This window comes from Corvus moneduloides, chromosome 8 (genome assembly GCF_009650955.1).
Source record: "Corvus moneduloides isolate bCorMon1 chromosome 8, bCorMon1.pri, whole genome shotgun sequence".
NCBI classification, from domain to species: Eukaryota; Metazoa; Chordata; class Aves; order Passeriformes; family Corvidae; genus Corvus; species Corvus moneduloides.
Window position 1 is genome coordinate 31,800,106 of NC_045483.1, and position 27,188 is coordinate 31,827,293.

A 27,188-nucleotide genomic window follows, 5' to 3' on the forward strand; every position below is an offset into this window, starting at 1 on the left:
AGGCAGAGACTCAACCCTGGTGTGTCTCTCACTGTGACACGCACACATCCCCCAAGAAATTCCCATTGCATTCAAGGGTAAATGATCATATCCAATATTTGGTACCGAACTGGAAACATAGCACATACTGGAGCTAAAAAGAAAAAAAAAGATGGCAAAAAGGAGAAAGGGATGAGGGAAGGACATGCACAGTCTGGGATACCATCCTTCCAGAACTTGTCACCCCACACACTCAAACTGGAAGGTGTCTGGAGGATTCAGAAAACATCCAGTGAGCTGCTGAGAAGGACAGAGGAGATGCTTTATGACTCTGCTACTATGAGGAGCTGAGCAAGAGGTGAATGAATTTAAAGCCCCAAGATAGAAAACTGCCACTAACAAGAAGGCTGGAATAGCAGCTGTCTCAGGAAGGAGAAAAAATATGAGGTGGAAGGAGCAATGGAGATGGTGCAGAGAGCTGGAGGTGTTCTGATCCAGAAACTGATGAGAACCAGGAAGTGTGGGCCTGAAGTAAAGCCAAAGTGCTGTACCGAAGGAATTCAGTGGAAACAGAACAGAAGTAGCAGCTGTCATCAGGCAGCAAAGAGAGCTTGATTTGTGGCCTAATGAAATGTTCAGGGAACATGTTAATTGACTAAAAAACTTTAAAAATGCTGAATGAATCGGAACAGGCCCAGTAGTTCTGAAGGACATTAAGGGGGTATTATGGGGACAGGAGCCTTCAGTGTTGGGCAGAGACAGCTTGTGTGGAGTTTAACCTTAAACACCATGAATGATGTATCTGTGTAGGGCCAGTTCTGCATGTGCTGACTGATGGACTGAAGACAATGAGGCTGCCTGGGTGCTAGATAACCTCATCTAGGCTGCCCTTTGCCAGCTGATTTGTCAAGGTGCCTTCCAGCCTGGTCTATTCTGCGATTCTGAGCTGTGTAGCTGAGGTCCATGTAGGTGGGAAGAGGCAGAGGTGGGATATTCTCCCAGAACAGGCAGTGTGCTGCAGGAGGAGCTGCCTGCAAATGGGAGCACCTCCCAGAGGAGCCAAACCTAAGCATCCTTGCGGACTGTGGCAGCAGGAGGGGACGCAACTATGAAGGCTTGCCTTCACAGAGAAATGTGAGAGGCTTTAGGAGAGCTGCCAGACAAGAAGCAGCAGAAGATTACCTAAGGAACCACGGAGAGAGACCATAGGCATGACTAGAGACTTTCATTTCCTTATTGACCCTGAAGAAAGAGACTGGTTGGTGCTACCTTAAGAGGGGAGATGCCTCTAAAAAGCCATGTCCTGTGCTCTATTCAGTAACCAAAGCAGACAGCATCTAGAAGGCAGATGCCACCTCTTCCCATCTTATGACTACCTGTATTCATTTTCACAAGGTCCACAGGTGTTTTTCCTTCCATTTAACACCTCTATACCTTTAATAAATAGTAATACGTGAATGGACGGACCTGTGTTTTTAGGGTAGGTAACAGGCCACAACCCCATAAATTGAGTCATGCTTTTATCAGTTAAGAATTAGAAGAAATTAGGTTCTTTGTAAGTCTTACGTCCTACAGGGATTTCTCCTGAATTTTGACAGTTCAAAACAATCAGTATTTTACAGCATTTTAACATGCATCCAGGTATGTGCCCTGCAGAGGAATTGAGGCAGTGGAGAAAATCACTGTGCTGCAACTCACACAGGTTTTAAGTGTGCTTTCGCCCTTCTCTTACTGCAGGAATGAAAGGGACCACAGGAATATTCAGAGCATGATCCCCAGTGCTCTTCGTCGCTTTAACTGAAAATGTTCTTCTACAGTCGTAGGAGTGATATATTTATGATCATAATGGCTCACATTTCATGGTGAACATATTTGGGGTGATGGCAATTCTACTAAATACAGATTTCCTCTAAAAAGGTTTAATGTTGACTCTTAAAAGAGAGAAAGCATGTTATGGGAGCAGATGGTGTAGCTTCTTCTTGTTCTTGTTGCTCGAGTGGAAGGTTCAGGAACGATTTCTTTTTTGAGGACCTGTGCTTTCTGTGGGAGTGCTTGGTAAGCCTGTGCTCTGTGCTTGGGTTTTAATACATGACACGGGATTGAAAAAACTGGACCTTTTAGGTAGAATACCAAGTCCTTCAGAAATCTGTCTTTTTACTCTCTTTCTACAAAAAGAGTAAGAAACAACTGCTTATGGCTGTTTTGGTGAATATTTAGCTGTTTCTCTCAAATGTTCTCCCCAGGAGGTAATGTAGGAATGTCATCAGGTTTAGTGAGCCCCCGCTGGGCTGAGGGCATGCAGGGAGCACCAACAGGTACACTATGGAGTTAGCACAGCTCCAGGGATATTGGAATGCTGGCGCCGAGCTGCAGGGCTGACCTGGAGCTGTGCTCCTGGGTGATTTAACCTGCTTTCCCAGTAGACTCAGCGTACAGTTGGAATTGGAGTGTGCTCCAGGTTTTTTATGTATGTTTTAAACCAGCCCTTCTTCATGAGCTTTCAATCCCATTGATTTCAGTGAGAAAAAAGGGTGTGTTTCAGTATTCTTAAAGCATACAGTGTAATTACTGGAAATGGTTGTTAAAGGAGGTTGCATTCCATATGCTAGCATTATCTTGGGATAAAATATAATTATAGTCATAGAATTACTAGGAGAAGTTACTTCAGTACTACAAGTGAAAGACATAGTAATGAGGAGGTGTATTAGGTGAAATTACAGGAGAAAAATTGTAAGTGGAAACAGCAGACTATTTTCATTTTTAAATAGAATTACTTGTGTGTGTTTCTCTTGCACTTGTTAGCTACCTGCTTCTGGGTGGGAATATATCTTTAAATGGTTTTATAGATACAAGTAAAGCAGCTAATTTTTTCTTCCAAGAATTGCTAGAGAGTGTTTTAAGTAGGAAAACTCGATTTCTATCTCAGTTTTCAGATTCTTCTGTTGAAATGAAAATGTATCAGAATAAATTATTATTATAAGCTAAGAAGCAAAATTTGTTTATTGAAATTAGTATTAGTGACATATAAAACAATGAGAAAATAAACACAAAATGTGTAATTTACAAAACGCAGTATTCTCTAGTACTTTGGTTTTCTGAAAAAGCATTTGCATCTAAGAAGTGGGTTTCTATGGTAGGCAGGAGGAGTATTGTACTGTTTCCTATCACTAAGCAGCAAGGTGCATTTAAACACACAAAGAATGTTTTTATTTCTTTTGTCTAGATATTAAAACCAGTTGAAAATACATGTATTTAAAAAATGCTTGCACTGAAAAAGTTTTCTTCTGTATACATGCATCCAGTTTTAGGTTCCACTTCTTTATTGCTTTTAGTGAGTGCTATTCCATGAAAGACATTCCAGGCACATTATTATTGAGCTATACATTCTTATGGGATATTTCATTCTCAATTACACTGTTTCGACCCCTCTGTGTGAATGTCGTGTAAGAGATCCAGAATGATAGTGCTGCTTTATATTTTCCAATAGTTCCTAGCTTTATATGCTAACAGACTATGACATTGATGTCCCATAACTATACATACAAGAAGAGGGGAAACTCTTTGTCTTTTTAATGGCATTTCAGACAAGGAAAGAAAATAAACTGTAGAAGTGTTTTTCACAGCCCATCCCTCTTTTGTGCCCATCCTGGTATGAGTGAAAAGGGGCACAGACATTGGAGGAAAAAATCCCTTCTCACACTGCTTCCTGTGCAGGAGCCTTTCATGGCATGTAATCAACCAAAATTAGGGTGTCATGCAAATGTGTTCACATGCTTGATTTGGGTCCCTCTGTATTTACATGTCATGGTGAAGTTTCCTCCCATTTGCCCCAGTTAAAGCACAATTCTGAATCAAAGCTTTTCTGCTATAAAGAAAATAGACAAGTCCGCTACAGACTAAAAATTTCAAATTGGAAAACAATAATTAACATTTTGAGGACACTTGACCAGTTGTCTTGAAATTTTGCAGGACATTTGTCCTTACTCTTTAAAGCTGTGCAAGGGCTTTACAAATACAAAACCAATCTAAAGGTAATGAAGGGAGAAAATTTGGAAATTAAAATGTCAGATGCACTTAGCAGTATCTCTGTAAGAAGTCCATTCTCTGATAAAAGCCTGAGCAGTCAAAGCTTTGTGTATCCAACATGCTTTCAGGCCAGATTTATGACACTTTGAGAAGTGGACCTGCTTAAAAGCCAAACCTGAGATAGCTTTGTTAGCTGTATTTTAATTAGTATTTCTTTCTTGAAAGCCGTAAGAGAGTGCTAAGTGCTTAAATATTCTCAACCCACTCTGTATCTGTAGAACTGAGGCACTGAAGAGAAAAATGAGGAACCCTTTAGTGGTCTTTAAAACATTATCAAAATCCCCAAGCTCTTAACTGAGTGTAAAATGATTTAAGAGGCTTGAAGCCTGCTGCTATTTTATATAACAAAAGTGAGTGGCGGTGGGTGTTTCAAGAGAGCTCTAGAGCACTGAGCAATCTGCAGTCCCTTTGCTGCTGTTTGGGGCTGACTGACCTGCAGGCAAATGGGAAGTTCTCATTTTGCCCTCATTGCTCAGTATTTACAAGCTGGGTTTGGGTTTTCCTGGTGATCTTCAATGGCTGATCAAAGGACATGGGTGTGGATCAGGATGTAAAACTGGCTGCATCTGAATGAAGTCTTCTTTCATAAATGCCATGGAAATCTTGTTCTATGGTGGCTCCTCGTTGGAGTGAACAGTGGATACTGGGACAGCGGCAGTTCTTGAACATAACTGTCAGAACATCGTCAAAAAAACCGTAACAAGGTTTAAAGTTGAGGCAAATCAGTAAGAATTTATTTTCCATGTTTCATTTGTGAAAGATGAATAGATTACATTCCTTTTTTTAACATCCATATCATTGTACTGTGATTTCCTTTCGCTTAGTTTTTCTTGTTTATGCACTACAGATAAATTCTTACATTTCTAGCTGCAAGAAGAAAACACAAAACAGGCTTTCTAGTGGGTTTATTTCCCACCTGTTCTGGAAAAAAATTATTTTTGCATGTATACATCTTTGCTGTTTCCACTCTGCTGTACTTGTAAATAAGTTATGATCTCCAAAAGGGTATTTCCATTGCTAATAAGATTAGAAATACCTTTGCTGTGAGATATAAATAATTCATTGTTTTTCATGTTATCTGTTTGTAAGCAGAGAAACTTGTGTCTTTTTAATTCTTAAAATAGCTAACAAAACTCCCTATATGTGGAATCATTTCCTTTGGAATGTTTTCATCCTCTGTTTAATTTTTCACTTTTTAACTCCAGTTATTTTTGGGTTTGGGGTGGTGTTGAATTTATGGAGGGTTTTTTTGTGTTTTGTTGTGGAGTTTTTCTGTGGTTATTTTTTCTTTTAAACACTGAAACTCAATGAATGGTATTAATGTGTACTTTATAGCATCTGGTTTGATAGAATCTGTGTAGCAAAGACTAAATTTCCACTATATTTTTCTGCAGCCTGATGTAGCAAGGCCCAGAGACAGAGACATCCAGAGGTCACAGACATAGAGGCCATATGGTATAAAAATATTTTTAACTTAGGAAAATGATAGTGGAGCAAACATAAAATTGACATTAAATCACTTAGTCTTAAATAACAGTGCCTGTTACTCTAAAATACCACACAAAGCTTTCTTAAAGATCCATTTAATGCACTAATAAGAATATAAGAATAGAAAGCCATTAAGCACTGCAAAGCAGTGCTGTAGCTGCCAAAGACCAGTGGCGAAGGCTGGGTTGCAGCAGCCCCATAATGAAAGGACCCTGGTTCTGCGGGTGGGAGGCTGTGTGGAATCAGAGAGGGAGTGAAGCTTCTCATGGAGCACACAATTAAACAAGTCACAGACATCTGAAGGGGATCTATTGCACGTTTGCCACACTTCCTTCTCATACAGTGTTTTACTACTCTTCCCCATAAGATGCCTTTCCTTTTTTTCTCCTTTTCCACAGAGCTGATTTTCAGCATTTTCTTCATGCTTCAAGTTTTTAATTTTCTTAGGGCAACTTCTGCATACTTCAAAATTTTTCTCAGACTTGCAAGACTTGAGTTGTATTTAGTTCTGCTTTCTTTTCTTTGTGTTTCAAGTATGTCTGTATTCTTTAAAGGACCTGAGTATCAGTTTCTCAGTAGGCTCTGCTTTATGTTCATCAGAAAATTATGCCTGTTCTTTAAGCATAGATACCACCTACTCTCCAAATTAATAGCCGCCTATGTAGATGCAGCTGTTGGACAAGTATTTCTTGGAATGGTTTAGATTTAGGCTTTCATTTCTTCAAAAAATAAAAAACCAAACAACACCCTCCCCCCCTCCCCCCCCCCAAACAACCACTTATTGATTGCCCGCCAAAAAAGATCTCAGTTTTGAAAACCTACTGTGCTCTAAAGTCTGATTTTCAAAGCCTTTGTTTTTGGTGATGTTAAAACCAAAATGGAACAGGGGCTTACTGGCTGGATCCAAATCTCTTAAAATAGAGCATAAATACGTTGTATAGCATCCTCCTGTGAATCAGGTAGAACAAATCTTTTGTGGATTATAATCTTACTCCAAGATCTGTTTCCCATATCATGGCTAGTGGTCTGAATTATGTCTGCTTCCTTGTGTTGAAGCTTATGATTTATTTCCATTTCAACTTTGTGGGATAATAGAATTTCTCACTGGTGTTGCTTGTGTATAAATCTTTCGAACCCAGAAGTGGTAATGGATAGAGTTAGTGTTCACACTCATCTATACTAATTTTTGAAAACAGCAGGACGGTGTCAGACAGCATGTACTAACCTAGTACAGAGGAGGGGATTAAGGGATTTGGAAAATTGGTCATGTATGGTTTAAAGGATCACTAGTATTTAGAGCAATGTGTTTCAACTGCAGAATACTCTTCTTCCAAATCTTCCCACTGAGACTCCCATAAAATTCAAACATAGGAGCAATACAGTGAATTGCAGTAAAAAAACACTTCATCTTGTACAGTAGTGGACATGGATCACACTGAGTGGACAATTGACTGCAGTGGATAAAAGCTGACCTGTAAAGCCCAAGCAAATAATTCCAAACAGTTGCTCCTTCTGTCTAGTAGTTCCACACTTGTTTTCAGTCTTACCAGTGTATGCAGCTGCTAATTCATATTCTAAGAATTAAAAGAGAGAACCCTAGCATGAAGACACCACTGAGAATCCTTTAAATCAGTTTATTTGAATCTTCACAGAAGTGAATGTAAAACATGTTGGTGTGAAATATAGCTGAAGCAGTATCCTATTGAAGTAAACATTGGTCAAATCAATCCCCTGTGGCAGCTATTTGGTGACTGATACCAGAACTGACGGCCAAAGAAAAGATTCTTGGAACGCCTAGGGGTTTGCTGACTTGCAGATTTTTTTCTCTCTCTCCCAGGTACCTTTCCTATCTCTCCAAGTACTTGAAAGCTAGAAAGTTCCATAATTAGGATAATGATTTATGCCCTTCTCCATTTGCAGTCTGATCCTGCACTCAGCCCCGTCACGGCACATTATTTCTGCAGCGGGCAGGTGCCTCACTCGTTGCTCAGGAGATCAGTGCTGGTGGCTGTGTGTGACAGAAGCTGGGACAGAGATTGAGTGATATCCAACCCTCAATAACTGTGCAATCTCACACTGGATGGATGAGATGCAAAGTTTACAGGCAGCCTTAATCTTAACAGTTCCTACTGATTTAGTATTTAATATTGTAACTGTAATAACTTTTGTTAAAATATTTGTTGGATTTCTTATAACTTTTTCAATAAAAAACTGAAAAAATCACACCAGGGTTGAATTTTTCAGACCCCTGAGATCCCAGCAGTGCCCACGGGCCAAGCTTTGACTCTCCCTTACAGTCCCATGCTCTGTGCATCGCTGAGATGGTGGCCTTGGGGATTACTCTTTACCTGCAGCAGTTCCAGGACAACAGAGAACACTTTATGCTTGGGTTTCACAGATAATTGCTGGTGGAAGTTGGGTTAAATTACAAGCTGAGAAGAAAATTTGTACTGAATAAAAAATGCCTGTTATCTTTCAAGCTTTACATTTCTTCTGCATCGTGCCCTTCTCTCCTGCCTCACAGCCAATCCTTTTTGGCAGACTCCTCATAGTATTCCCTTCTTCCTCCCGAGGAGTGTGCAAGTTAGCCTCGCTGAGGATTTTTAATGACACTTCTACTCTTCCTGCCCTTTCAACTGTAGCCTACAGATGGTTTTCTGAAGTTTTTGTCCAGGCTGTATATTTGCTCTTGTTCTGTCCTAACAGAGATTTGTTGACACTGTCCTATTGAAGGAGATGGGAAAAAGATGCCTATGACAGAAAGAACAAGCTGCTTTTAGATCTGTGTTCAACAAGGTAAGAATAAGAAGGAATTTCATATGCAGTCAGCAACTCTTTTTATATTTGGGATGCGTGGGTGGAGGCAGCAATTACTTTCTCAGCTATCTTACAAGATGCTTGAGTAATATTGCCTGAGTTTTGAAAAGACAGTCTGGGACAGATTCATGATCTGGGCTTTATGCAGAATTCTTACATTTTTGAGAAATGTTGAATAGTTCTAAACAGATTCCAAATAATAAAAAAAATACTTTTTTTAGTGCTGAGAAGAACACTAGCGATACAACAGCTTCAGTGTAAGATGTGTTTCTGTGGTGTTGCAGAATGTGCTGAGATGTGCAGTTCTGTCAGCAGCATGCCCAGTGCTGCATTCCCTAAGGATGTGTTCATCCCCAGTGAGGGACACTCATGGGCTGTCCCGTGCTGGGAGGTGTCAGTGATGTGTAAGGCACACAATGGGGCAGAGCCCCCTGAACGATAGCATCCCATTTAAGCACAGTTATTTTGAAAGAATGCCTTACAAGCTTCTTCAGCCATGTTTCCAGCTCTTACATACAGACTTAAATTTCCTAATTACTTTCAGCTTTACTCTAATGCTCTTTAAAACATCTATCCTTACACAGAGCAAAAAAATTTTTTTTTGCCTTAGTGCTTAGCTAGAATTCTCAAATCTGAAGCTGTACATTGTCACATTAAAATCAGCAATGTAAAAAAATGTGTTCAGCATTGAAAATTACAGGGCAGAAAGTTATGACAAAGAGATATGCCACAGAAGGTCTGGGATAAATAACCTGTGGCATAATTTCATGTAATTTAGTCTGTTTTCTTTGTCTGTCATTAACGGGTAAGTACAAATAATCTTGAATTTCACTGAAAAAAAAAGTGATTTATTATTAACTATTTGTAGTACGAGTCATGAAAATAGGTTGCCTGGAAAAGCTGGACATTGTGTTGGAAATATTTAAGAACACATTAGACACAGATGTGTCAGAATGACTTAAATAGATTTAGACAGCTGGGAAGCAGATAGGCTATGTAACCCCTGGTTTTTGTTACTGAAAACTATGGAGGCACTGAAGAAGTAAAAGAAATAATATGTAGTATTTTTAGTCTCACGTACAGAAATACAGGCAAATATTAACACAACAGGTGATTGGACATTTCTGTGCAGTTCCAAGATTTTTACTGAGCTGATTCCATTCCTCAGTAATACTACAAGTTTACAGATTAATTTGGGGTGCTCAGTAATGAATAAGAGTAGAGATAAATGGAAAAAATGTTCATGAAATGTGGGCCTTTTCAATAACCAAAATCCACTTTTTACTCACTTAACTGCCCAACTACATTGAAAATCTCAGTTCCTGGCACTGTTCCATAACATTCTCGTACGGTTGGTGTAAGTTTAAATATTCCATAAGCAAGTTAAACTGTAATTTTCTTTGCTGTACAGGGTGACAGCACAGTTCAGATTCACAGCCTGCCCCTCAGTCAATCCTTCTCCTCACCACCTTCTCTCTGATACCTCATAATGCCTTAAAACCTAAAGATGCTTCTCAGCAGTTCTGAGAGACTTAGACTTATTAAAAGCACATGTTCATAACTCTGTAGGGGAACACAATTTCCCCTTGGGGGTATAAAGGAAAGGAAATAAATGTGAATGTGACTTACTAGCCTCATGATAGCAACCCATTTTCTTACCTTGCTGTTTCCCTAGCAACTGTTTGTGGTTGTCGCCAAAACGTGTGCTTTAAATAACTCTAAGAATGTTGTTTCAGTGTGAAAGACAAGTGCTGCTGGTGCCAACCTAAGAAAAGTAGATTATCTATTGCATATTATTTGAAACAGAAGTATTACCAGTTATTGATATGCATGCCTCAAACCAATTAATACATGGCTGCTGGTATGGGTTTCTTGACAGCAAGCTGCTACCAACTGGAAGTGATCTGGTGGTTAATTTTTCCCGTCTCAGAACTGGAACATTTTCCATACCAAATAAAGTGGTAAAGAAACTACTGTACAGACTAGATGGTGTTTGGAGACTGCTAATTACATTTCCACAGGCTGCAGCAACCTCAGGGGTTGCTGTTTTGATGTCCTGCTGAGATTATCATCAACGTTTCAGTTCTTTGAATGGAAATCCTTTGATGATAACAGTTTAAGTTTGGCAAAAGGCCTTTATGACATTAATGAAAGTGGTGTTTTCTCATGAAAATGCGTGTCAGGACCATTGTGCTTGTGAGAACTTGAGGGACCTTCGCTGCCTGGAAAGGAACTTTGCTTTCCTGCTCTGAAGCTCCCTTTTGCAGCATGTCCTTGAAGGACCTCCAGAGGCAATGTCACTTACTTCAGCATGTGGTTCTGGGGCAGTTTTGGCCTGTAAGTTCACATTAACTTTAGGACACCATTTGCTTTGTGCAAAGGCTGCAGGCCAAATGAGCCTGCAGTGGCTTTCATTACATGCTCATGGAGCTGGTGGTCACAAGAGAGGTGGAATATTTTAATGGAAAGAAATGTGATCTATTCAAAGAACTCTTTCCCCTGTGTCTGCCTTCCCCTCATATTTTCATTACAGATGAATGAAAGGCAGTTTCTACTTCAGTACAAATCAAATCAGTTATTGTCGTATTGATTTCAAGTGGGCTAGTAGCAAGAAGCAATTATAGTAAGTGGGAACTTAAAAGGTTTACTACTGGCCATTTTAATTCACAAGTGGCCTGCTTAAGAATGTCTGACATGGGAAAAGCTCCTGTTAGGCTTCAGAGGAAACTGTGCCTGAGCAGCAGCAGTTCAGCATGTAGGCAGAAGCAATGAAGCTTGGCAAACATACTCATATCAGTGTTTTGGAGGTCTGTTACATGGCACCCCTATGCAATGTCTACAGATATATTACAAACACCATCATTATACTGGTAGAAGAAATTACAGAAAGTGATCTGAGGAGGTATAAATAATAGTAATAGGAAGAAATTAATTAAAATATTGTAGACTCTTGAGAGTGGAGAGTAACTTGCAGCTAATTACTGAGCCTGGTGGTTAGTACACTTACTTCATGGCCATAGTGAACATTTACGTTTCTTTATGCAAAGTCCAGAACAGAAGAGGAAAGAACGTGGGCTAAAGGTTCCTGTTGAGTTAATGTCAGAACTTTTGTACATCCCATTTCAACCTGTATTCAGCTCACTCTTTCTTGGAGACCCGAATCTCACACCCTCTGCTGCCAGCTTGCCCAGTTATTCAACCCAGCTGCTCTTTCTGCTGCCAGAAGCCTGGATCAAACTGAAAGAGTTGGTTTCAAGGATACTGATGAGGGTCTGGTTTCTGGCTGCAAAGGAGAAGGTGTGAATTGCCAGTCTGGCCTCAAGGAAGGCACTGTGCATTTTCAAAACAGGGGAGGGTGAGAGGAGAGTTCTATAATAGCATCTCAGCAGATGTAAATACATAGGTAGTGTTGGCAAAGGTAAGAGATGTTAGTTTATTCCAGCTAAGGATGTGACCCTGCCTCTGGAGCTGTTTCCTGACATCAGTGGCTCTTTCATTTCAAGGGGTTCATTTCTGGTTTAGATGTCTAGGAGAGATTCAGAGCTATAAACCAATAGTAAAGGATGAGTAAGAAATGTCTAATAGTAATAATTCATAGGTATCAAGGGGCTTCTAAGTTGTGTTTGTACAAGTTATACTTGTGCAAGTGCTTCAGTATGTTGGAGGTTCTGTTTCTGCCTCCTCCCATTGTTAACCAGAGGAAGACCATATGAGCATGCCGTCAGAACTAGATAAAATTCCTGCCTTTCCCGTCCCTGGTCTCTGTGCTGTTCCTGGTTTTGGTACTGAATGGCAAGGAAGTTACTTGGCACAGCAGCAAAACAGACTCCGTGCATTTGAGGATTTTGCAGAACTGCTTTGTTTTAAAGGTTTTCTTTTCAGTGGGTTGAAAATTTAAATCACAAAAAGTCTGCGTAAGTTTTAAATTGTTATGCAGTCTGTTTAGATGTGTCTTGTGATTCATCTCATGTAATCAGAGGTGGTGATTCACTGAGCACATTTAAAATATTCATTCTCACATCCTTTAGGAAATAATCCCAGGAATTCACAAAGCTGTCACTGTTCAGTTCTACTTTACTGTTTTGCACACTGACAGTTTTTGGCACTTCAGCACATTATTAATGTGTGGCTTGGTTGTTTACTTAGTATTACAAAATCATTTTTCATTCTGTTGAGGATACCTGGAAATGATACCCTCTTCCGTCTCCCTGTAATCTGCACAAACACCTAAACTTTGTGAACAGCAGAGGTTGTTCTCTAATGAGAGAAAGAGAGCAATATTTGGCATGTGTTAAAGCATTACAAAGTGATAATCAGCAGTTGGCTATTTCATAATTTTTTAATAATATCTAGCAGTTTATTTGATACAAAATTTGAAGACAGATCTCAGTGACTCTGTAATTTAAATAACTAGAACGCAATTACAATTGAAATAAGATTTACTTGTGTTTTGCACACAATTTTTCTTACAGGTATAAAATTGTATTATTGTGTTTATGTGGTTGAATTTGTCCTAAAGAGCACTATAAATTTATGTTCAGAGTTGAACATACATAAGGTCATTTCATCTGTCTTCCAAAGTAACTTTTATTTGTGCTTGCTTTACCTTCTGTCCTTAAAGAATTCTTTTCATGTTTTTGTCCTCTGATTAGTATGGAAATCCCATGATGTGTGTGGGGTAGATAGCATTTTTTCATGAAATGATAAAGCCTCTGGTAAAGTCTGGAGTACTGGGGTGTCTACATTCAAGGTTCCTAGTCCTTGGAGTAAAAAGCCCAGGATCTGTAGTGCACATATTGATTCCCTGTGCACGTGTACAACCTCCGAGGACTCAGGAGCTGCACAAAAGCTGCACAGGGTGAGCAGGCTCAGTATGGAGCTGTTTGGGCATTGCAAAATGTCAGGAGCTGAGCTTTGGGGAGAGCCTGGGACTTGGGGATGGGTGTAACCCTCCTTGTGAAGTGCAGTAGTTCAGGCCATGAAGAGAAATGTGGCTGAGAATCTTCTAGCACAGAGATATGTAAACAAAATTCCCTTCCTCACACTTTTTAAAGAGCAGAACAATGCAAATGAGGTAGAATTAGTTAGCATGGAACTCCCTTTTCTATAGCTTTGTAAGTCATAAATCGGTTAGCAGGGCTGAAAACTGACATTTGCATCGCCTTTCTCTGTGGAATATTATGTCAAGGTACCTGCTAGGGGAAGCCTGAACCATTAAGTTGAAAACTGGTTTGGAATAAGAAAAAATCCCTGCATACTTTGTGGAAGCCAAAGAAAGCATTTGTTTATCTAAGTTGTGATTGGCTGGGGTAAAAGCCTGAGACAGTGCAGGATTCCTCTCAGCTTGTTAGAAAAGAAACAATGGGGTGGTCAGTGCCTTGCTGCAGGGTTTGCTAATGCATAAACCTTAAATCCTTTCTATATTCTTGTGGGGATCTGGCCCATTCTCCTTTAGTTTTATTATGTGCTTGATGGCCATGAAATATTGGAAGGAAATTGGATGTGATAATATCACAAAGAGTCCATATGTAGCATTACTGTCTTCATTATGACTCCAGTTGTGCTGTAATTACCTGTGCTCCATGTTGAGCATAGCAGGAGTGAGATGGATGAGCCGCTGGCAGAGGAGTTCAGGCACAGGGACGATGCAATCAGTGCCTATTGAGCTACCATGGAAAGTGAAGCAAGTGTATGGGGCATCCATACATCATCACCACAGATACTCAGAGGTGCCTTTCCTGAAGCCCCATCACGTAAACGTGCAGGAGTGGTACATTAGTATTCCTAGCTGCAGACAGGGTGAAAGTGCTGCCGGTACGTCACAGGAGAAACTGTCCTGTCTCAAGTCAGCAAATAGTTGGTCGTAAAGTTTCAGTGAGGCCAGAATCTCAACTCTTGGGATTTGTAGATCTAGGCTGGCAGGGTAGTTTAGGTCTTACATTCTTCGACTGTCCCATTCATTCAGGGACTTAGGGATTTTCTTTTTTTCCAGCTGAAATAATTAAATTTTAGTAATCTTTTTCAGTCTTTTCTTTTAGCTGTTCTACAGATATTTGTACTCAAAAATTTTCAGCAACTAAGAATTCCACATTCCTTTGTGATTATATTATCTATATTTGGTCAAACATTATCTTAGTTTACTATTTCAGTGTAATTAGATGCTCTACACACTAAGATAGGTGGTGGAATTTTTCTGCTTGGTTCTCCTAAGGTGCAGAAGGAGCCCTTGTTGTGAGCTCTGTAGCTCAACTGGTCATGTGTTCTGTACATGATCTGTAGCAACAGCTCTGGCAGGAGCCTGAGGGTGTGGCAAATACAGAAAGGGTGAGAGGCACCTAAAGAGATCCACAAGCTGTTTAAATCCTAAATCCTTTGGGACTTCTTTAGGTTAAAATTTCAAACGGGACAGGTTAGAATTTCAAATAGGAAAGGGTTATGTTAGAAAAAGTCTACAGCTACCACAGGTAATACCGGATTAGCTGGTGTTTGGTTTTTTACCTACACTTAAAGAACATAAATAGATACAGGTATACGTGAATTCTTTAAAATTATATTCTAGGTGCTGCTAGCTCTACATATTTTGAATCTGGAAGGTCAGTTAGTGTATTTAACCCATACAACGGTCTTAAAAGAATGGTATAACAGCACACTGATGTTAGAGTACCTCTTAGTTATGTTTTGGCACTCAGTGTGTAGGCAGGGCTCTGTTAGGTGCAATGAGAATCACAAGCCAGCAGCTGAAAGTTGTGTCATTCCCTTTGTGTATTAAAAAACCTGAACAGGGACTATGGTTTCTCTGCTGGCTTGTTGGCATCCAGGCTTTGCAGCTCCCAAGGAAATGGAAAACCTGGGTCCTCACAGTGTTCCACAGTGTTATGTGTGGCTGCCCCGTGACTGCCCCAATCCCGCAGGTACGCCCTCCATTGCATTATTTAAAATTGTTTGGACTCAGATTCTGCTGAATATATGTGTTGCTATCTGCAAAATGTTGGTCATGGTTAGATCAATTTTCTGAAAAAGAAGACGATCTAAGTAAATTCTGTAATGAATACAGGAGCATTATGTTTTCAGCTGAAAATTTTCATGTGTCAGAAGTCCATAGGTAGTGCCTCTTTTTGTTTTGTTTTGTTTTGAAGGCTGTTCACTGTAGGAGGACATTTCCTTTGTCTCAAAACAGAAATCTGTTGTTTACTGTACTTTCTTTCTTGCTTTTCAGAGGGTCAGTTTGTCAATGATATGCTGCAGTTTTGCAGCTCTATACAGGTTTAATACTCCTGCCATCTACTTCCATTTCCTACAAAACTGAGTGTGAATGCACATGTGGCTTTACAGGATCTGTGTACCTCCTGCTGGTCTTCACCTCAGGCAGGCTGCTTGTGAGTACTGTGCCCTCAGGACTGCTGTGACATGTGCCCTACAAGCCATGCAGCCGACAGAAGGAAGGCCCTCCTTTGGGCCTGCTGGGTAAATGAGAAACAGGAGGCAGATGTGACTCCAGATGGCTCGTACATCAGCTGTCTGCCCCAGGACAGTGACACTTGGATTAAAATGGGAGTGTTGGGTGGTACTCTGTAAGCTGGCCCACTTCACACCTTCTGTAGGGAGGCCTGAGCTGTTTGTTGCACAAGCAGTTCTGGTAGCACAGGGATGTTGTGCAAGTGCCAGGTCCTGTCAGCATTTCTACGTCTGCACTGCTGGAAATGACAAAGAAACCAATGACCTTGTGAATGTTAAATGCTCTTTCCAAAGGGCTCTTGAAATCATGAGTGTCTTAAAAATTCTTGAGATGTGAGTCCTTGATAGCCTTAGGAGTGCTGCTAACTCTTCCCCACTTGTTGAAAACATTAAAACTCCCAGCTGCCACAGGCCGTCTAGAAGAAGCTGTCAGAAACACATGCTGTCTGAGAGCTGGTGCGTAACCTGGATTAGTTGTTCAAATGTTCCTGTGAATACCAGTAACCTGTTCCTCAGCGATCGGTCCTGGCTGGGTGAGTACTACAGATTTCTGACACTTTCAGCTCTGTTAGGCACGGTCTTTACACTGTTAGAGGTTCCTCTTTCTTGGAAAACAAATCTGTTACTTTTTCAATACAAAATCTTGCTAATTTTCAAGGCTGCAGGTGCCTTATCCCTGTGAGCAAAACTGACAACAAACCTATGTAGACATCATAAAGTCATGACCCATGACACTTTTATTAAAGACCAAGGCAAAAAAAATAGCAGCTCCCTTCACTTTTTTGTTCCATACCTGGCGGTGGCTTGGAGTGCAGTTTGTACTGAGTATGCTTTCTGAAAGGGTAGATGTGCAGGATTCATCCTCCTCTTATAAAGAAGTAGCAGTTCTAGGACTTCAGTAGAGAACATGGGGGAGGTGGTATCTGACTCATGGAAAAGATGTGTAAGGAAACTACTATGCTGAAAGATCGGGTTTGTGTTTAGAGTCTGCTCAGCATTTTGTTGCTTGCTTTATGGCTGTATTGAGGGCTTATTAAGTGTCTTAGTTTGATGTCATACACCTCATCTTCATAATGTATGTTTGGATTGGTGTGTTATCTCTGTGGTAGACAATAAGTATGCATAATCACCTCATCATTTCTGTGTAAATGATAAATCACAAGATAAATGGCTTCAACAGTTTTAAGAAAAAGAAAAATACATAATTTATAAAGGAAGTTCTTCTACAGGAGATTATGGAGAGGCATAATACAAAATAAAAACTCTCCTCATTTTTGGATGTGATGTTTTTAAACAGCCCCTTCTATGATAACTAGATTTTCATATTGTTTCAGGGCCCTGGAGTGTGATGGTACCTCACATGCACTTGCTTTTATTTCCCCTTCATATCAGCAAGAGTGGGGGTAGGTGCTTTTGAGGAAAGTACTTGGGACAAAAAGGATCTTAAAGAGTTGACAGATGTTGCCTTTGCCACCATAGACATTTTCTTTAATGCCCAGAATTAGCTGAGTATGAGCTGGCTGTTCAGCCTCTGGAGAACCGCAGTGCCTCCAAGAGCAATCAGCTTGGGCACAGCAGTATGACCCTGTAGGGAATTTCTGAGCACAGCCATGGAAATATCACCAGCTTTATCCCTTTGCTTTGGTTCTAAGTGCACGATTGTGAGAATGAGAAAAGCCAGAGTAAATGAAAGCAAGATAAATAACCACACCGGCAAAATTTCCCTTTATTTAACACACTGTTGTTCCACTGTATTTATCAATTCTGTTTTACTCTTCACCTCTTACTAAACCTAAATTGAAAGATCAGAGATAAAAAAACACAAAGGGAGGGAAGGATCAAGTAAGTTTTATCTCACTGAAAGGAATAGCAGAGGTCCCGGTGACTTCAATGGCTGCATCTCCTTTTGTGCCTTCCTTTGATTCAGAAGTGTGCTTTTGAAGCAGATCATCAGCACTTACTGTGCTTTGGTTCACATCCTGAAGTGTTTGTAGAGACGAACTGAGTTCCTTTTGAGGCTGAGGATGAGGATGTACTCCAGAAGTACAGCTCATGCACTCAAAGGAGCAGTCAGACCATGGCAGGAAAGCTCATGCACTCAAAGGAACAGTCAGACCATGGCAGGAAAGAAGGGCTAATCTGAAGTAAAGGAGCTCTCAAATGGATGTAACGTGCTGCTCTGGGTGCTGCTGTTTCATTTTGTAAGTCTGATACTGCTAGGCCACAGGATTTGCAAATACAGCCATGAACGGTGAATCCAGGATTGCTGTGTGTGGTCTTTGTTTCAAAAGGCACTGTATTTCCTGGAGTGTTAGTAGCTTCCTTAAAATATGTTGACTTGATGTGATGGCTTACAGAAATGAGGAGTGTTTCAGTTGAGATCCAGTATGAAATTGAAATTATGAGAAGAAAAGAAATATCTGAAACTGTGATTTATCCCCGAGTTTAAAAGTGGGTTTTCTTTTATGGAATTGTTGTTACAAATACTGTCAATGCGCTTGACTGGTCTAAAGCATACATGTCTTGAAGAAGATGACATTTTTAGGATGCATGTCTGCAGAACCAACTTACCACCATGAATTAAATACTGTGTTTAGAGTGAAATACCTGGGCTGTATTTGCATTCTTTCTACTACCATGATAGGACCTTGTGAAGCTTCAATGTTTAGTCTTTGATGGGTTTTTTAAAGGAAAATTTGAAAGGAAAAAATGGAAAATTCTTTTATGGGAGGGAACAGGAACATATATCCGGTATGTGAGTTTGTGCATTATTTTAACTTTGTGTGGTAGTACAGCACATCTTTTTAATTGTGACGACTTTAAAATATATTATTAGTGATCTGAATTAATTAGAGCTAATGTAAAAATCAAGGGCATAAAAAGACATGTCACATAGCATGTGTTTGCTCATTAGATATGACAGTAACTCTGCAGGGGAAATTAATATTGATATGTATATTGAAAGAGAAATACACTGGAGAGGAAGAGAGGCTGAGCATTGTTCTTTGCCATCATTAATAGCGGCAAAATAATTAATATTGACCAAAACTTCTCATATGCTAAGCATTTTCTGTCAGTTCCTCCCAGTACCGTTTCATTTCCCTGAGATAAATGGTGATTCCAGTGACACTGCTGTGTTTCAGATAAGGACTACTCCATAACTGGGTCAATTTTCCTAGCTACCATTATACTAAAATATTTTTGTGAAAACTTGGAGACTGTGTTACAGCCTACACAGGTTTTGTGGTGTATGTGAAAGCAGAAGCAGTCAGTGTACACATTAAGCTTTGCATAAATTTCGCCATTTAATCATCTGGCTCTCTTTGTAGGGCAGTCAGATCTGTGGCACTGTTGTTACTGTGTTCTCTCTGGCAGCAAGCCAGCACCTCTTGTGTATTTGGGGTAGGGCAGTGGGCTTTTGGGCCTAGGATATACATATTTTTGTTGTTTAATTTTTAACTGTGGGATTTAGAGCTGTATCAAGGTGTATATGTAAGTTGTATTTCAGAATAATTTGCAAACGTCTTGGCTAGCAGAAGTTTGTCTTGCGTCACTGCAGTTGGATAAAGCTCTAGTGTATTTTATTTAATGGAAAAAATGTTCAGTAGTTAAATAGTTAAGAACATGAAGCACGTTGTAAATCAGTGATGTGCTGCTAATCTTGCCTGGTTGCTGCCTATAAGAAGTGCCTGTCTCTGTTGGGATTCTCCAGTAGGACAGTAAATGGGACACAGTGTGCTGACGCAGTGTCCTATCGTTCTCCTCAGTCTCTTTGCTTTGTTCCTACTTTGTCTTTCTGAAATATGCATCAGATATAAGGAACTCCCACTACAAAAGTTCCCGTAGTAACATCCCTGGAGAATTGAGAACACACTGTGTACCAGCAGCAGGCTCCTGGTTTAGATGCAGCTGTGATGATGAGTGCCTTTGGTGGCTCAGTCTCTGGCAGCTGGGGATTTCTGCCCCTCTGCCAGCTCTCCCAGAACAGCCCTTCCGTGTGTGGTATCTCCAGCAGCAGGGCCTGCTGCTTTAGCTACACTGCAGTCACTGCTAGGGATTAAAACTTGGGCACTGCATGAAGTCTGCAGGATTTGAAGCAAGAATGACTTTTTTTGTATGTGTGCGTGCATTTTTGTAACATCCCTGAGTACCACAGGAGACCTGGCTCCAGTGCTCTGCAAAAAAAGTACTATTTTAGGAGTGAGTTCTGACCTTTCTCCATTGTCAGATGATTGCCCGTGACACAGAAGGGCAGGGCAGGTAATCAGAGCCACTGCCATTGAAGCACCAGTCTCCTGGGTGTAAATAGAAATGGAATGAAATAGAAAACTAAATAGAAGTAGAAAATAGTAGAAATTAAATTAAATAGAATCGTGCACATATCTTTATGCTCTCAGTGTAGACCAAAATAATTGCTGCCTTTCAGGTTTGTTCCAAAGGGTTTTAGAGAAACTTAATACTTACTCTAATGTTCAGTCTTGCATTTCTCTTGCTGTTGGGGTTGGGTCACTGGTTTATTTTGGTTTTGTTTTTTTCTTTTTTAGAAGGAGAATCTTTATTCTTTTCCAGTTACTAGCAAGCAGAGAGCCTTATGTATGTTAAACACAGAAAAGGTTATTTGAATCTTGAAACCCTATGTTAATTTGCTGGTTGAGTCCTGTGGCCAGGATGTTTTTTCTGCTGTTGAAGACAAGAAAGTGGGAAATAAGTGGTGGGCTGAAAGTTGCTGTTGTGCATGTGAGTTAGTTTAACAGCATAAGCAGCTCCATTGCCTGTCTGCTCTTCCCAGCAGGTTTGGAGGGGTGTGCCGACTCTTAATAACAGAACCGTGTGTCGTGGCTCCAATTCAACAGGTGCCTTATTTGTCATAACTTATGCCAGGGAAATGATAATGGAGTATTTCCTTTGGGAACAAAGGGGTAGAGATTGTTGAGCTGGTTCAAAATCCATTTCACAGAAATAGCAGGTGTGCCAAAAAGGGAGCTCTAGTAGAGAAAAATGTGTGCCTATCAACTTGCAAGTATATGAACTTACAAGTGAATGTGCATAGTCTGGTTACCTTCAAAAATCTGCTACATGTGGAGTGTCTGAGCTTTGGGAGAGCTGCAAGGACTTTTGTTTCTCATTCTCTTGACTGCAGGTGTAAAGACCTATGTAGCACTGACAAAAGTTATTTCAAAGTGAGTAATGTTCACTCTGCTTGAGTACTAATGACCACTCTTTTGCTAGTGTTTAAACCTCTCCAGATAGGCCTGGAATTGACAGAATAGTAGAAAATAATTTTTTGAGACAACTTGAATTTGGAAGCAAGTACTGGTATGCAGGTACTGACCTGGATAATCAAGAGAAAGTGTTTCATTAGTGGTGAAAACATGATGCAATTGCCACCTTTGTTAATGAATGAATGGAATAAACCTTCCATGCAGAGAATGAGGTATAAATCATTTTGGATGATGCACCTCAAATGAACACAGGAGTCTGCAACATTTTATGGAGGTGGTAAAAATTAAGGAGGCATTGTATGTGATGCACGTCAATCCATCAGCATCTAGTTGTGATATAACTGTATGCATTTGACAACCGCCTTTCCGACTGGGTTGCGTGGATCAAGAAAAGACAGTGATTTGGAGCCCAGCACCAGAGTGTGTGTCTGTGCTCTATGAACATATTCCAGTTATCCAATTTATGCTGGAAATTCAGTTGTAAAAAGGTGGACTTTCAGAAAACAATGCATATGCAAATCTCTTCAACAAGAGAGAGAAATTTGGTTTGCTTGCTGTGATGAAATTTTCAGGTGTTAGAAGCTGGTAAATGCAAATTGAGCTTTCTTTTTCATTCCAATGCATGGTTATTAATTAATAGAATTCTCTTTATAGGCATGCTGTATATTTTATTACTGAGGTGTGGGAGCATATACTGCGTGTTGCAGTTTGAGTATCATAGACACTTGATTTTAGAATAAGCATGTAAATCCACATGTAGATATGGTTGTAGTGGGTTTGTTGCACAGCACCTTTCCATACCATGTTTTTCTTGAGCCTGAAAAACAGCTTATGATTTGATAAGTTGGCCTGTAGTAACCAGGGCTATTTATGTCAAAGGTAATGGAGAGGGAAACTTGCTCAGGTGCTGCAGAGCAGTCACATGGTGTGTTCATAGGGGTGTATACAAAGGCAGGCAAATCAAACTGTGACACAGCTAACGAACAGGAGGTGCACAATAGCCAGAGGATAACACTGAGCAAAAAAAGAATCAGCTATCCAGGTAAGCTGTGTGTCCTTCAGAACACCATAGCAGTGAGATAGCAGCCAGGGACAGGGGGACATCACAGCAATCATGGACAGAGTTGAGACTATTGTTAGGAACTGGAATAATGGGGTTTTGCAATCTCCTATTTCAGAGGAACTTTGTGTTCAATCCTGTGAACCTCATTGAGTCATTATGTGCAAAAAAGATCTCTTTTAGACAAGTATCAAAGTCTAGGTAAGTCTACTTTCACTTCTGCGAGTGGAGGCCCTTACACATAGACACTAGTCCTTTCCCCTTGCACCCTGGTGCTTTAGCTGTGCATCCTTTATCAACGTGGATTTCAAATGGACAAAAACATGGTTGGATCTGTCTGGCAGAGTTTGGGTTTTTTCCATAAATTTATTAATTTCAGTAAAATACAAAAGAGTGTATTATGCCAGAATAAATGTGTGAACAGAAAGACCAGCTATTTTGCTCTAATTTGAAAAATCCGTTTACAAAATGAAAGGTGAGTAGTGAACTGAGTATTTACAGGGTATATTCTTCCAGGAAGCAATACTGTCCCAGGTCCAAGACTGCTTGGCACAGGTAACCCTTTACCTGGGAATTATTTATGACATACATGAGTAGTCTTGACTGTGTGCAGACTGTGAATGCCTGCACAGTAGTGCTGTGCTGAAGGAAGGACTTCTTTGGCCGTGCTGTATTCTCCCCAAATTTTCTGCTTCCTGGTTACTGCCTGGAGCTCCTTGAATCAGAATATAGGTCAGAGCAGCTGAAGGTTATTTCAAGTTCCCACATGCCCCAAAGAGGCTTTCAGACTGCACTGTAATATATGGATCCGTGATTGCTTTCAGCTCTGTTTCAGTCAAGCACAGCTCTCCAAAAATAAAGCACCTACAACATAATAACTTGTAATGACATTCTGCCGGGGGATTTACCTCAGCTCAGTTACTCAGCTTGAGAAATGAGTACTGGCTGTCTATGTTTATATGACATGCTTTGTAAAAGAAAATCTTTGAAGAGGAATTATCAAAGTGTAAGTAGACTGCTACAGTGTTGAAAACAGTTTTCTGGATACTGCTCTTTACCAGCGGAGGGCCATCATGAAGTGTAAACTGGAGTGTTTTTTCTCTGAAGGTGCATGGCAAACAGAAGCTGTGCTTTGGAAAATGTGCAACAAGTACCGTGTAAAGCTGGGGTTTTAATAGTGCTGCTTGACCTCAGCTGGAGCCGATGCTCTTCAGCTACATGCTAATGCTCTTCAAGGTAATGGGAACAGGAGCAGCCCCACAGTGATCTCCTCTGAAGGGTTCTTTGCCTCCACATCTGTAGCTTCCAGTGTTGTGCTATGGGAGAGGCCTTCAGAGGAGTATCCCGTGAGTTCTGATACAGCACACTTCTCTCCAGGACTGTCATCATAGAAATCTGCAGTTCACACAGCTCTGTCAGACATGCTTCCTCCCTCTGCAGTGCTGCACAAAATCAGAGCTGCAGAAAGAGCTTAGATACTTAAGAGTTTCTTCTTTGTGCATTCATCTTTGGAGTAAGAATTGTTGCTTTTCTTTTCCCTTTGGCCCAGGTGCCATTTTAAAAATACTTCTAAAATTTCCCAGTGAATTTATGGAAATTCCTCCTGTAAGGGTTAGTTTCTCGTCTTTATCTGTCAGTTTAAATAGATTAGACTTTTAAATTTACAATATTGCCATTTATTTTTAATATGTAAGATACTGTGTGATGTGAAGGAGAAATCTGCAGCTTTTAGTTTACAGAATCCCAGAGTACGCTGAGTTGGAAGGGACCCACAAAGATCATCAAGTCTAGCTCCTGTTACTTAGTATCTATTTAATTTCCTGGTAATTATCACTACAGATAATTCTGATGGATCATAGCATATTTATTTTTTTACACTGTTTCCTATGTTTGAGTTAGAAATACATTATTTAACCTTTTGCACTGTTATTCTGGAGTTCTCAACTGGATTCTCTTGACTGGATTTTTGAATAGAGAGCATTGTCTCTTAATAAAAATAGACTTGAATTGTGTTCTGAAATGTTACCATCACTTCCTAGGAATTATTTAAAATAATGACATGAAATAAAGTTCTCTGGCAGTGCCTTATTGCAAAACTGTTACAAACGTGAACAAATGTGAAATGAGGACCTGCTGTGATCACAGGATGTGTGATCTCTGCAAAGGGCAGAGTCTGGGAGCTGGTTTAGAAATTTAAACACACTGTGAGTGACTCACAGAATGTGTTTTTAAAATAATTCAAGGAAAAGGCGTAAAACTCTAAAATAAAACCAACCCACCACCACAACAATAAACAAACAAACTCCCACAAAAACAGCAGCAAAAACAAGCAGCCAAACAAAACCCAGAAAGTCAGTGAGGATTTTTCATTATCCACTGTCAGATCTTTCTACAGGAAAGATTTGGAAACTTTCACATAGATTGTGTCATGATAATGTCATTAAAGGTACTCTGAACTGTGCTTTTCAAAGGGAGCCTCAGATTTGTGTCATTTTACCTGCTTATGGAGTGCCATGGTGTGCTTAGACATTGCGCTCTGGGGAAGCATCACTCAAATTATGAGTCAGTCCAGAAAACACCCTAAACATAGCCAGCAAGGCTTGCAGGTTCTGTTTCTGTAATAAATTCTGGAAGAATGCTGTATAATTTTACGTACTACTTGAGAAGTTAACATTCTTCTTGTGGAAAAAAAAATCAAAGAGGTTGCTTTGGTCCTAGAGGTAAAAGGTGTCTAAGGAAAAAGATATTTTAGAGAGCAAAGCAAAACAAGACTGTAGTTTTCAAATAATGTAATAGATTGGGAATGTTAATCTGACTTCAAGATTTTGTGAATTCTTTACAGGAAGAAGGGAGAATTGTCCTGAGGATAGGGTCTGCCAAGAAAGGTCTTGGGAAACCCACAGTCATGTAGAACATGAATCTTGGGATAAAACAAAAAAACATATAGATATATTTTGGGATAGATAATAATATATAGATTTTTTTTGATATATTGGGATTAAAAAAAAATCATAGACCATTAAAAAATTATTTATTTAGTAATGATGGTTTGGGAAAGTGAATTTTATGTGGGAGGTGGGAAAGACATTATTGTTCTTCTGTTTTATGTTATGAAATTATCCTGAAAATTTACAAGGCTTGTTTGGTATCACAGACCTCACTTTGGGGTTTGGGAAGACAAAATCCCAGTTTTGAGAAGTTTATGTGTAAATAGGGTTTTGAGATATTGCAGCACTGAGGAACAGAGGTGCCAAGGTCCCCTTTAACACTGTTAGGGAAGAAAGGTATGAAGAACACTTCAGAAGCCATTACAGGTGTATTAGGAGGAAATAGCTGTGACTGATTACTTGGGATTGGAAAGGAATTATGTTAATTTGAAAATACTGTTAATGATAATTAAATTACATTCAAGTTTCTGAAATTAAAGATAACTGAGTGTGAGAAATTTGAAGTGACTGTAGAAGGAACTTCAGAAGGGCTAAATAATTACAGCTTTCAAACGCATGAAAAAGGAAGGGGACAGCTTTTTTTTTTTTTTTTACTTGTTTGCAAAATGGTGCTTGCAAATTGAGACTGGAACAGGTACCTCCTTTGTTATTACCTACCCCTAATAATTCTTATTAGAATCAGGTTGGTTTTCAATGAGTGTAACACTCTCAGATCCTCACAGCTGCCTCTTTAAGTTTAGCTGAGAGGTAGGAATATAGCCCAGGATAACTGCAGTAGTATTTACTGATCATGTCTGTTCATCTAGCAAGAACAGTCTCCTTCAAATCTGTTTTGTACGCCCGGTGTTAACATTTCCTGATTTCTGACAGGGCACAGCATTTTCAGAAAGTTATTATTTCATTTCATGTTCTAATTTATAAAACTTAATCAAGTTACTTTTCTGAGAAGGAAGATGGTTGTGGTGCCAAAGATAAATGAAACAGCAGTTGTTGAAGTAACAAAGCTAGTTAGGGATTGGAGTTCTGAATGTTGTCCATTCCTGAGTCCTTCACCTGCAGCTGTGAAGGGATAATGCATATCAAGGGCCACTAAATATTTACGGTGTCAGAGGCAGTAGCTATCGCAGTTACCACTCGGATTTACAGCTTTAAGCTGCTGCAGACACTAAGGCTTATCTCAGAAGAACGTGGGATAATTGAACTGCTGATGTGGTTGTTTCAGTTTTAGATTATTACAGTGGTGGTTAAAATTATTTGTATTAAAAATGTGTATTGAAATAACTAGTAAATGCTATTATTTACAATAGTGATTGAAAACTACTTACATTGTACTCCATATGGATTCAATTTCAGTACATTGAGGTGTACTGGAAGAAAAAAGTGAAGTGCTTGGTTGAAGGTTTGTGTGCCAAGAAGAATGAAATCACTTGGTAGATCCAGTGCTTTGGACATGAGATCAGTGTTCCTTGAGCTAAAGCTGGTTTCAGCTTTGTTTTACCTCTCCTTGCTGGTGAGCTGCCAGGTGTCCCACACAGCTGCTGTGTCGCTTCCCCAGCTGTGGGCACTGAAAGTCCCTCCAGCTCTGCTTCACACTTCATGCTCACTGTGTGTCACACTTGGGGTGGAATCTGAGCTTGGTGTGAGCAACATGAAACCACATAAAAGGTTTGAGAAGAAGAAGCTTTAGCTATAGTATTATTTTTTCCTAAGTAGTTTGCATGGTGAGTTGATTATATTATTGATTATTTATAAGTTACCCCTTTAATCCCTTTTTCTTAAAGAGCTGTTTCTTTCATCTTGTTGGAGATGACTCTGAAGTTCATGTGCAAAAATACTGCTGTGTCTAATTCTCTGCTGATTTCTTGGAATTAATGTGATTCTTTTCTTGCATTTTTTGCAAAGAAATAGGCTTCAGGCAACCAACTGCATTGAGGGAATAAACAATTATGCCCCACTTAATGGACTCACAAGTTTCATGTCAGTTTCATGGCAGCTCATTTTCAAAATGCAGTTAGTTTCATGTTAATGTTAGAAGAAGGAGAAAGTGTGGAAGTGTGGTTTTTTCTTTTCTTCTCCTGATTTCCCAAAGTCCCTCATTTTTTTGTGATTTTAATGCCATTGTGATACTAGGTA

The 27,188-nt window shown here is 39.8% G+C and overlaps 1 long non-coding RNA gene across 3 annotated transcripts in view; it reads left to right on the forward strand.

Annotated features, from left to right (window-relative positions):
- Positions 1 to 27,188, forward strand: part of LOC116447167 — a 313,907-nt gene that overhangs the window by 184,960 nt on the left and 101,759 nt on the right. For 2 of the 3 annotated variants that reach the window (XR_004241505.1, XR_004241503.1), the window contains exon 4: positions 8,260 to 8,349. The exons of the other annotated variant lie outside the window; for it this stretch is intronic. This is a non-coding gene — a long non-coding RNA (uncharacterized LOC116447167). The remainder of the gene's footprint in view (positions 1 to 8,259; positions 8,350 to 27,188) is intronic. 3 annotated transcript variants of the gene reach the window in all.